We start from the raw sequence: 12,080 nt of genomic DNA on the forward strand, positions 1-12,080 counted from the left end.
TGTGTGTATGTATTTTTATAAAGATTACTACTGCCATTATGGAAAGCAGTATAGGTGTCCTTCAGTAAACAAAGAACTAACACATGATGCAGCTGTCTCACTTCTGGGTATGTATCCAAAGGAATTATGCTAAATGAAATAAGCCAGGCACAGAAAACACAAATACCACATGATCTGATTCATATGTGGAATCTTGAAAGTCAAACTGTGGAAGTCAAGAGTACAATGGTGGATACCAGAGTCTGGGGTGGGGGAGGTCAGAGGGAGATGTTGCTTAAAGGTCACAAAGTTTTAGTTAGACAAGAATAGTTTGTATATTGCATAGCAATGTGGTGATAGTTAATAATAATGTATATTTCAGAATTGTTAAGAGTACATTTCTGTCTTATCACTGAAAAAATGAAAAGTAAAGCAAGATGATGAATATGTTAAGTATTCATTTCACATCATACACCCATATCAGAACATCATATCATACCCTACAAATACATAGTTGTCAAAATAATATTAATAATTATATTGAAAAAAATCAACTGAAGGGTTTATGAATGCATAGATTGCTAGACTCTGCTTCTAGAGTTTCTAATACAGGATATTTGGAGTCAGATTCTGAAAGTTTGCATTTCTAACAGGTTCCAGGTGATGCCAATGCTGCTGGTCCAAGCACCACATTTAAAAGACTTAGTATGTTAGAAGACATGAAAGTGAGTATAAGGTAATGTGAAAATCATTAAATGAGTCAAGTACTAAGTTATGGAACCAAGACTTTCTAAAGAAATTAGAGGTGTCAATGGAGAAAGAATTTTAGCTGAAGCACTTCCCACTTATTGTGTAAAGGGCAATAAATGGTGAGGGGTAGATGCCATTCTTTGGAAAGAAATTAATTGCCAATAGCATGGGAATAGAAAAAAAAAACCCAGCATTTTCTGGAAAGTATGGACATGCTGATCTAAAAGAGGGGTGTTAGGGTGATTGGAGAATGCTTATAAAACAGGAGTCAGAACACATGCCATGTCAAGGAGTTTAGGTAATATTCTGTACTTAGTGAAAGAACCATTCAGAATTCTAAGAGGAAGGATGTGATGGTGTGTATGATAGAAAATGGTGGTTGTAGCAGGGTGGAGGAGAGGATGGAAGAGAATGGACACAGGAGTAGGTGATTGGTGAAGTGCCAATGCATTTGCTCAGCTTGTGCTGATTTTTCTGTTGCATGGTTTCTTGATGAGAAGAGATGAATGCTAAGAGTGTCAAGGATGATGGAATTTGTGGAGCAGCTCTTAGTAAAATACCACCTTCCTCTCTCACAGCAACTGTCTGTCAAATCAGGGATAGGTTCTTAATGGTTTCCTTCCTTTAGCACTTGAAGTAAAGGTGGGGGATGAATTTATTTAATTATGAAAAGAAGATATGGCAATGCTATAAGTCAGAACATTTCTCTAAGAGTTTTTAAGCCCAAATAAAACATGCATACTCTGCTATGGCTTGATTGTTTCTCCGAGAAAGCCTATGTTAGAAACAATCCCCAGTGCAACAGTGTTGGGAAGTGGGACCTACTGAAGGTGTTTATGTTTAGGGTTGCACTCTTATGAGTGGATTAATGCCAATTATAAATGGGTTTGAGGCTGTGAGTTCTGTGTCTTGCTTTCTTTTGCCTTCACTTTGCATCCTTATCAAGAGCAAGAAGGCTCTTCCCAGATGCCAGCCCCTCAATCTTTTAGCCTTCAGAAATATGAGCCAATAAACTTCTGTTCAATATAAATTACTCTACTATTTTGTTATAGTAGTACAAAGTGCACTCAGACATTATGTGAACATAAGCATTAATATAGCCTCGATTGCCTTTTCAACAGAGATGAGTTTGGAGATGATAGGGCAGTGGGAAGTTTCTTTCTACAGAGGTTAACAACTGCTCTCCCTACATAATTATATTCAAAAGATTCACAAATGGAGCCTTAACAAGTGTGCTCCACATATGTTTTAAAAAATCTAACTATAAATTAAAAAAAATTCCACCCAGATCTATATAATGTTTACAGTTCTTATAATCAGTGAAACCAAGTGGCAAACAGGACAATTGAAGCCTTGGAAAAAATACTAAGATATCAGGAATTATAAATTTAGTGAGGATCTTTGTTTTGGTTGAAATGTGGAGAGATAATGGTAATGAGAGGCCAGGAGGCTGGCTTTCCAGGTTAAAGTTACTGGCATGTGTATAACATGGTAATGATACCCCAGCAGGTTAATTTTTCTGATTTAGGAACTCTTTTTTTCCTCCTGTTAATTTATGTATACAGAATAGTTTCATGGAGTCAAAAACAAACAACAGACAGACAAAAATCACCAAAAACAAACCTTGAAAGGTAAGGGCATATAAATGCAAGCCATCTTTTAAATTTATAAGGATTGTGTGTGGCCACTGTGGGAGACTGATGCATTCCCAGGGACTGTCACTGTTATCTCATGAGTTACTTCTTTCTCTGTTATCTATTTCTTCTGTCAAGATACTAGTGCAAACAGACCATGACACTGAAGTACACTCCATGAGTAAAGGATTATGTGCAGTTTTGCAGCATTTTTAATCTGGACTGGCTTAGGATGTTCTCCCTAGGCTTTCCAATACATTGCCTGGAACATGAAGGCCTCTTAGACCCTGCTATTTTGCATAGCCCTAGAGAAGCACTGATAAAAATGGTCATCTCTGACTCTGTTACCCCATTTTAGGTAAACTATCATTTTTTGGTTCTGAAAATATTTTTATGGACGAATAAGATTTAATAGTAGTTTAATTATAGATATTTGTTACCATTTAAAGAAATACTGACTATATTTAAGACCCGAGACTTATTAGATAAAAATAATTTCTTTGTATGAAATTTTATTTTTTTAAAAATGCCATTTATTGTCTTTTCCTTTCTTTTACAGTGAAAACCTAAGTTTGATACAGAAACACAGTGTTATGGTTTGGATGTGAGGTGTCCTCTAATAAGCTTATGTGAGACAATGCAGGAATGTTCAGAGGTGAAATAATTAGATAATGAGAGCTGTAGTCTAATTAGTTCATCCTAATGAAAAGAACTAACTAGCTGGTACCTGTAAGCAAGTGGGGCATGGCTGGAAGAAGTAAGACACAGGGGGCCTGGCCTGCCTTTGGGGTTTATATTTTGTACTTGGTGCCTGAATATCTCTCTGCTTCCTGATTGTCATTATCTGAGCAACTTTCCACTATCAGTCCTTTTTCCATGATGCTCTCTGCCTCACCTTGGGCACAGAGTGATAGACTGGGCCCACCAGGAACTGAACCTCTGAAACCCTGCACTTAGACGTTTCCTCCGCTAAGTTGTTCTTATCAGATATTTTTATCACAGCAATGAAAAGCTAACACAAGAAAACAAAAAACTAAAAATAAATAAATAAATGACAATTAAAATTTAAATAGCAATTGTGAATCTTCTCACATATTGTTTTTCTTACAAAAATGTTTAGATGTTAAGTATACAATTTTATGCACTGATTTTATATTATGATTAGTACATTTTTTCAACGGCAATAAATATTATTCTATAATTTCATTTAATTAATAACATATTATTATACTGTATGGAGATATCAGAATTTGCTAGATCCTAATGATGGATTATCTAAATTCTTCCCAAATTTTCAACATTATAGATAATACTATCCTAAAGGTCTCTTTAAAATACTATTGTCTTTGATTCTTTCTTTAGCATCCATTTCTAGGAGAATTTATCTTATGTATTGCCACACAGGGCCTATAGCTTTCTCATGTGGTCAGTAATCTATATTATTCTAATTATTATTTTCTCAGAATCTGGTTATATTTTGAATTTACAGTCTTCAATTCCCTGTTTATATATAGTATAGACCATTTAAAGTAAGAAACTCATTAGTTTCTCTATTTAAAATTCTTCAGAGTGGGGCTGGGACCGTGACTCAGTGGTAGAGTGCTCACCTGACACATGTGAAGCGCTGAATTTGATCCTCCGCACCACATAAAAATAAAATAAAGGTATTGTGTTCATCCACAACTAAAAATATATGTATATTTTAAAAAAATCTTCAGAGTGTTATTTTTGTTGCCTTTTCAATGAGTCCCAATTTAAGAATACTGAGATATACACATACTTATGTACGTTTATATATATATATATATATATTTATATATGTATACATAGTAATACATTACACAATAATATGTTAATATATTGCATATATAAATGTATATAAAATATATAGTGTGCATACAAATATATTTATACATATACATGTGTTATATATGACATAAATGGCCAAGAAAGTCAACAATATATAGATATATAGAATGAAATATATGCATGTTGCAATAATTTCTGTACTGGCTCAAAATTCAGTTTTATATGTCCAAACTGAGGACTGTATTTGAAAAAATTGATAAAACTTATATTATTTCACTTTGGCAATGCAAATCTAGTTTATTTGGACCATAAATGTATTATGGGAAATAACCCATATTGCAAACTCAATTTTAATTCCACTTTCTGTTTGCCATTTAAAAGTTTCTGAAGGCTTCAAAAAGTAGAAGATTCTACTAGACCAAGAGGTATGTATGTGTATGTGTGTGTGCGTACATGCATGCTCATCTGTGTCTATTACTTAAACACCTATATTTTTGTATGTATGTATAACTCTAGGATTAATATCTCAGAACTGCAACATATATTTCATAATACTTATATCAGGAGACAGGCATTTCTAACTTTACCATCAAGACAAAATGTGGCAGGAAAAAAATTTTAGAAGTCTATTCTCTTTAGGTACTTTAATAATTGTCTAGTTTACTACCTTATTTAGGTACTATGTTCTAACCAGAAAAAAAAAACATTGTTTTGCACTAATTATTAGAAATATAATGAGCCACATGTGGTGCATACTTGTAATCCTAGTGGCTCAAGAGGCTGAGGCAAGAAGTTCCTGAGTTCAAAGCTAGCCTTAGCAACTTAGCAAGGCTCTAAGCAACTCAGTAAGACCCTGTCTCAAAATAACAAAGAGAAAAAAGCTGGGGATGTGGCCCAGAGTTTAAGCACTCCTGGGTTCAATCCTCAGTATCAAAAATGGAAGGAAGGAAGGAAGGAAGGAAGGAAGGAGGGAGGGAGGGAGGGAGGAAGAAAGAAGGGAGGGAGGGAAGAGAGGGAGGGAGGGAGGGAAGAAAGAAGGAAGGAAGAATTTGATTTACTTTTAAAACAAGGTTTTTGACCTGGGGTCAGTAATCCTGATATGGGTTAGATATTAGAAATCCCCCAAAATCTCATGTGTGAGACAATTCAAGAAGGTTTAGAGGTGAAATGATTGGGTTACGAGACTCTTAACCCAATCAGTGAATTAATATCCTAAAATGGTAGATACTTGGTGAACTGTGCTAGGTCTCTTTCTGCTTTCTGATCATATCCTAAGATGCTTTCCTCTACCATGCCCTTCCATCATGATGTTTTGCTTCACATTGGGCCCAAAGGAGTGGAGCTAGCTGCTTTTGGTCTGAGACCCCTGAACTCATGAGGCCCCAAATAAACTTTTCCTCCTTCAAATTGTTTTTGTCAGGACTTTTGGTCACAGCAGGGAAAAAGCTAAAACAGAAACTTTGGAGTATAGGAATGAGCTACACCCAAATTATCCTGTCTGAATATTATAGTTATGTACATTTGTGCATTATTTTTCTTTTGGTAAAAGATTGTAGATTTTCATATTTGTTTTTAGGTACTGATGATTGATCCCAGGGTTTTGTACATACTAAACAAGGACTACTACTGAGCTATGGCCCCAGCCCTTTTTATATTTTATTTCGAGTCAGGGTCTCACTGAGTTGCTGAGGCTGGCCTTAAACTTGATGTCCTTCTGACTCAACCATCTGAGTAGCTGAAATTACAGGCATGTGCCAGCATTCCCAGCAAGACTGTACAGTTTTAAAATCACATTCTCTAAGTGGTCTTTGACATTAAGAAGGGTTAAAATCTTAGTTATGAGATGTATTAGCTGTGTATCAGAAACTATAGTCTAGTATAAGTAAAGGATCCAAGGATTTTAGGATATTAAATAATGTGTTGTTTTTCAAATGAATTTTCCTGTTATAGAACAATTTGATTGGGTAGCCAAAACAGACTACATTAGTCACATAAAGATGTTTGTTTCTAAAGAGGGAAAATATTGAAGGAAATCTTAATCATAGCAATGGTTTGGTTGTTAGAGTCAATGTTAATTTAGATAATTACTGATGGTCAAACCTTGAATCAACTTGTTATTTATGTATTTTTTCCAGTAAATGAGGTAATTGCAATGAAAAGAAATCAAGTGCATCAGAATAATTATCATTTGTTTGGTTAAATAGCTTATACTGAGTCTTATCCATTTGAACCTGCAATATACAAGATAATTTATCTAGGATTCAAGGACATAAGGAGACGAGTAGGAGATAGCCCAAATTTTCCCAAATCTTACAACCTAGAATGAAAATAGTTTATAAGAACAAATAAAATCTAAGGCAATGTACTTTCTGATATGAATTACTCAAAAAGCAGGATTATATCATGTCAAAAAAAAGAAAAAAGAAAAAATAGGGTAGGTAGACCCAGATGCCAATCCACACCTGCAACCAGGAAAATTTCTAATTTCAGTAGAAATTTGATGACAGGCTTTGTTTTAAAAAATAGGTATCATTATTATTCAGGTGTTGTAAGACCAACAGAGGAGGAGATAACTTCCACTGAAAAGACAGATTGTTATTCACAGTTACCAAGGGGATGGATGCACCATGCCATTCTGGGCCACATAAGGAAGTCACTAGAGTTAGAGGAAGTAAAAAGAAAATGTGAAGAAGAGCCTTAATTATGAAATGGAGGTGGTAGGGTAAGTGGGATAAGCAAGTTTAGGATTAGCTAGTGTGGATAATTTCAGATGGCTCCAGGGAGAATGTGCTATACCCAGTTGCCTGAAAGTGGATGGTGTGAAAGAGCACACAGAGGAGATTGGGGGTGGGGTGGGGAGGTGTGAGCTCCAGATGGATTTGTCGGCATAAGAATGGTATATTCTTGGACATGTTGTATGATATTTTCAGGATCTGCAAGTCTGAAAGGGGCAGTCACTTCAAGATCAGCAGGTGTCCAGATATCAGAAAATATAGATTATTAGAGGCATGTTTTATACAAGTTACTAACAGACATATGGCATTTTAGTCAATTTTGCATTGCTGTGACCAATATACCCAACAAAACAATTTAAGAGGGGGAAAGGTTTATTTTGGCTCATGGTTTCAGAGGTTCAATCCATGATTGACTGATACCATAGGTCTAGGCCCCAGGTGAGGCAGAAGATCATGGTGGCAGGGTCAGGCAGAGGAATGTTACTCAGTTCATAGCAACCAGGAATCAGAGAGGGAGAGGGAGAAAGAGAGGAGAGCATGCACTCTACTGGTAAGTGACAAAGTATATACCCCAAAGGCAGGGTATATACCCCTCAGTGACCTACTTCCTTTAGCCACAGCCTACCTGCTATAGTTAACACCCATTAATGTATTCAAATTATGAGTTCATCAAATGGATAAATCCACTGAATAGGTTACAACTATCATAATCTGATCAATTCATCTATGAACATTCTTGCATTGTTTTACACATGAACTTTTAGGGGACACCTCCTATTGACACCATAACAAATGGCCTGCTATGAACTAAAATTGTGTGTGTCCCATTAATATTCATAGATTTAATTCCTAATATAATATTATCAGAAAATGGGGTATTTGGGAGGTAGCTAGGGCTCCCATGATGGGATTAATTTCCTTATAAAAAGAGGAAGAGAGTTAGGCACCCCCACTACCCAGGTCGGTTTGTCTCTCTCTCTCTGCTTTCTTTCATATAATGATAAAAAATGGCCATCTCTAACCAAGACACTGGTCCATCATCAGATGCTGGATCTGTCAGCACATTGATCTGGAATTCTCTGCCCTCCATGAAAAATAAGTATTTGTTGCTTAAATCACCCAGTCTAGAAGTCTGTTATAGCAGCCTAGACTAGGAAATGGCCTTTGAAACCAGTCACCTTCCTGTACAAGTTTAAAAGTGTAATAAAATAGTCATATTACCTACTAAATGACAAATATTGAGAAAATATTGAGAAATTTAGTCCTTCCCATGGTCTATGGATTGGTTAGTTTATAGTAGGTTTAGTTCTTAAAATGCATCAGTTATAAATTGATACCATATACATTATTATTCAATTACTTGAGGAAAATTGCCATTAATTTTGGTATTTCCTACCAGTCCTCCTGCCTCATTATTGGGTTTCAGGAAAGTCAGTATATGGATGAAAATCTTGGTGAACTCTTAATCTAAATTAGTGCTATTTCTTTAGATGAAATGCAAACCAGCCACATCTGTCATTTAAATTATTTTCAGCAGCCAAATAGAAATAAAAATAACATTTTAAGATTAATTTAATATATTATTTATGTATTTAATATATATTTCAAATATATATTTTAATTCCATATATCCAAAATATCACTTTAATATCAATACAAAATTATTAGTGAGACATTTATTTCTTTTTAATGCTAAATCTTTAAAACTTGGCATGTGTTTGTGTATTCTATGCTTAATAACACATTTCAATTTGGATGTTAAATTTTCATTGAAATGCTTGATCTGTATTTAAATTTCACAAAATTTATAGTTGAATAACTTACATATTCAAAATTATTGTAAATATATCTAGATATGTTCAATAAAAATAGCTGAACTCTGAGTTGTCTTAAAATATTAAATTAAATTAATTGTGTTCTATATGTGTACTATGAATTGAAATGAATTCTGCTGTCATATATGACAAATTAGAATAAATAAATAAATAAAAATATTCCCAAAATAAAACACAATAATCCAGATAGATATGATTTAATCAATTCAGTATTCAGTGTGATCATGTTCTTGCTTATGTTCTTGCTTATCAGCCCTGCATTTCTTTTTACACAGTTTAAGTGGTATTTATTTCTTAAATTCATCAGATATAGTCATCCAGTAAATAATTCTTTTTCACAAATACTAAAAAAAAAAAAAAATCAGTTTGTTGGTGGCACCAGTTGTATGTGACTACTAGTTACTACCTTGTACAGCTTCTGTATAATGGAGTGATTATTAAAGTAATCTGGGCATCAGAATTATCCATGGATTTCATAAAAAATATAGATCACTGGGTTCCACTTTATAACTATTGACTCCAAATCTACAGGGTGTCGTATGATCCACAGAAATGATTGAGAATCTTTAGAAACACCAAAAAATCCAAATCTCTAGGCATAACTATTTGTCATAGGAAGTGGGCCAGTTTTTACCCAGTGGTGGTAATGCTTATCTGTAACCTCACTTTCTACCTGTCTTCTCATAAAATACTCTGTTCCAGCTGCACTTGCCTCTTTATACCTTCTCTCATGACTTTGAACTTGTTCCCTCTGGAATCATTTTCTCTTCCACATATCTATGCTAATCTCCCACAGACATCACTTTTTAAAGAGGCCTTTCCTGAGCATATGAAATATTAAATATCACATTCCCCAGTTATGCTCTGTCATTTCACCAAATTACCCTTTCCAGTATCACTTGATGTTTATCTATCAACACTTGATATGTTTATCCATTTATTCTTTGTCTCTTTCTTAATAGAATGCAAGTTTAATGAGAGATGGGTCTTTTTTGTTTACTGTTTTACCACCACTCTCTGTAAAAGTGCTTGACACTCAGTAAACTGTATTAGAGATAAATGTAGAATTTATTCATCCTGGAATAATAGAAACTAACTGCTAAGTTTGTATAATTCAATTAAGGTTGATGCAAAGTCTGCTTCAATGGCTACAAAAGCCAAATGCCTAACATTTAGGTCCTTGATTGATTTAGAACAGTGCATTTCTGAACACACTGCATTTTAGGCCATATCTTGAGTGGCACAATGGACATCAGTGATCAACAGGAACTGGAGAATGGAATTTCATGGTTAATAACTAGACATAGACCCATGTTATTGAAAGGGTCAGAATGCTCAGTGATATTTTATATCTATTGTCAAAACCATGAAAGCAGTGAAGTTTTTTTTTTGATTTGTTTGTGTTTTTTTTTTTTTGTTGTTGTTGTTGTTGTTTATTTTGTATCAGGGATTGAACCCAATGGCACTCACAACTGGGCCATATACCCAGCCTGTTTTTCAATTTTTTAAATACAGGGTCTTCCTAAGTTATTGAGGCTGGTTTTGAACTTATGACCCTCCTGCTTCAACTTCCTGAACTGCTGGTATTACAGGTGTATGCATCTGGCAGCAGTGAAGTTTTTAATTAAGACAACGGTGGAACTTCTCATCCAGACAAGGTAGCATTAGACTTGATTTTTTTTCCCCCACTGCTTCTTCCTGTGAAGTAAAACTATAAACTGTGAAGTGATGGAAGGAACTATACAAAGATGATTCTGAACGGTTTTAAGGAGAAGGCAAACTGGTCTGGATCTCAGGAGCTGAGGGACATAGGGAATCTTGCAATGCGCTTTCTCAGACAGTTGAGGATGGCATCTAGAAACAGTATTTTAAGATTGGTAAACTGGCAAAGAGGCAGAGCAGGCATGTTCCTCTTCCCTATTCCCCCAGATTGAATAGAAGCCCCCTTGACACCACCCACAAGGGAGCCCCACTGGAAATAAGTATTCAGAGGAGGTACTTCTTCCCTGTGGAACTAAGAATTCCCCCTTTTGCAAAGGTGCTTAGTGGAATGAGTGAAGCAGCAGGAGAGATTCAGTTAGAGCAAGAAGTCAACCTGGAGCCACTGGTATGGCCTTATAATTCTCTACCACTGAGGAGCATCCAATGACCTTCCTAAGGAAACTCTTGAGCTAGCACCAGCAAAGACCAGTGAGAGTAGGATAGACCAGATAGACCAAGCAGAGGAAGTTATACCTCCAAGGCTCTGAAAATTAAACTGCCATTGGAATCAGAGCACACAGATACCAGCCAAGATTCACATGCTGAACCTAAACAGGGTGACTACCTTCTAAAATAAAAGATTCACGTAAGACTCTAGTAAACAAAGTGTCCAGAGTACAATGGAAATCCACAATTTGAATAAGATAATCATCTGATGCCAACATCAAGTTGAAGCAGATGTTGAAATTATCTGAAAAGAATTTTAAAGCAGCCATCATGAAACTGCTTCAACAATGACAAATTCTTCTGAAACAAAAACTTTGAAAACCTAAAAAAATAAAAGTTACAAAAATGAAAAAAATGGGAATTACAGAACTGAACAACAGAATAAGTGAAATCAAATAAAAACTCACTATATGAGTTTAGTAGTTAATTAAGCATAGACAATTGATAAAGGATTATACATTTTCAGTATTTACTGTGAATTTACTAAGTGTAAAAGTTGGGTATTTCACTTGTAAAGAACGTTAGTGAAATAAAGGAGACAGATATCAACAAATCACTATAGAAATAATAATTGTGGTGAAGGTCATGAAGGAAATGCTAATAATAAGAAGTAATGATAATCAAGTCATTCTTGAGGGCTTAGAATTTAAAGGAAAGATAAGAACAGAGGAAATTCATGAGACTAATGTCTCCATTTGAAGGGGATTTGCAATTTCCTGTAGAGATTCTTCTAACTTGGCTTGAGAAGACCTTGTTGCCTACTCTCTTGATAAAGAACACACTGTGTGAAATTTTTACGCTGCCTCTGAACATTGACAGGGGCGTCATATTAGAAATACAGAGTTCTGAGGTGAGTCAAGGGTGACTTGCAGGTTTCTGGTATGAATGACTGGGTGAATATGATGCCATTATTATCATTGGTTATGGAGGAAATGGAATGGATTTAGAACTGGAAAAATACATTTCTGAATATTTATTTCTGAATACACTGAGTTGGAGGTGCCTAACTACCTGAGGTGTCCTATTAGTAGTTGAGTTGAGGTTTGTGGCTCACCAGTTATAAATTAGTGATGTGGGTTTGCTCGTCTTTAGTAAAGACCAGTGAGAGTACTGATGATACTCTAGAAGTT

Source organism: Spermophilus citellus (genome assembly GCF_964194105.1).
Source record: "Spermophilus citellus genome assembly, chromosome: 4".
In the NCBI taxonomy this organism is placed as follows: domain Eukaryota; kingdom Metazoa; phylum Chordata; class Mammalia; order Rodentia; family Sciuridae; genus Spermophilus; species Spermophilus citellus.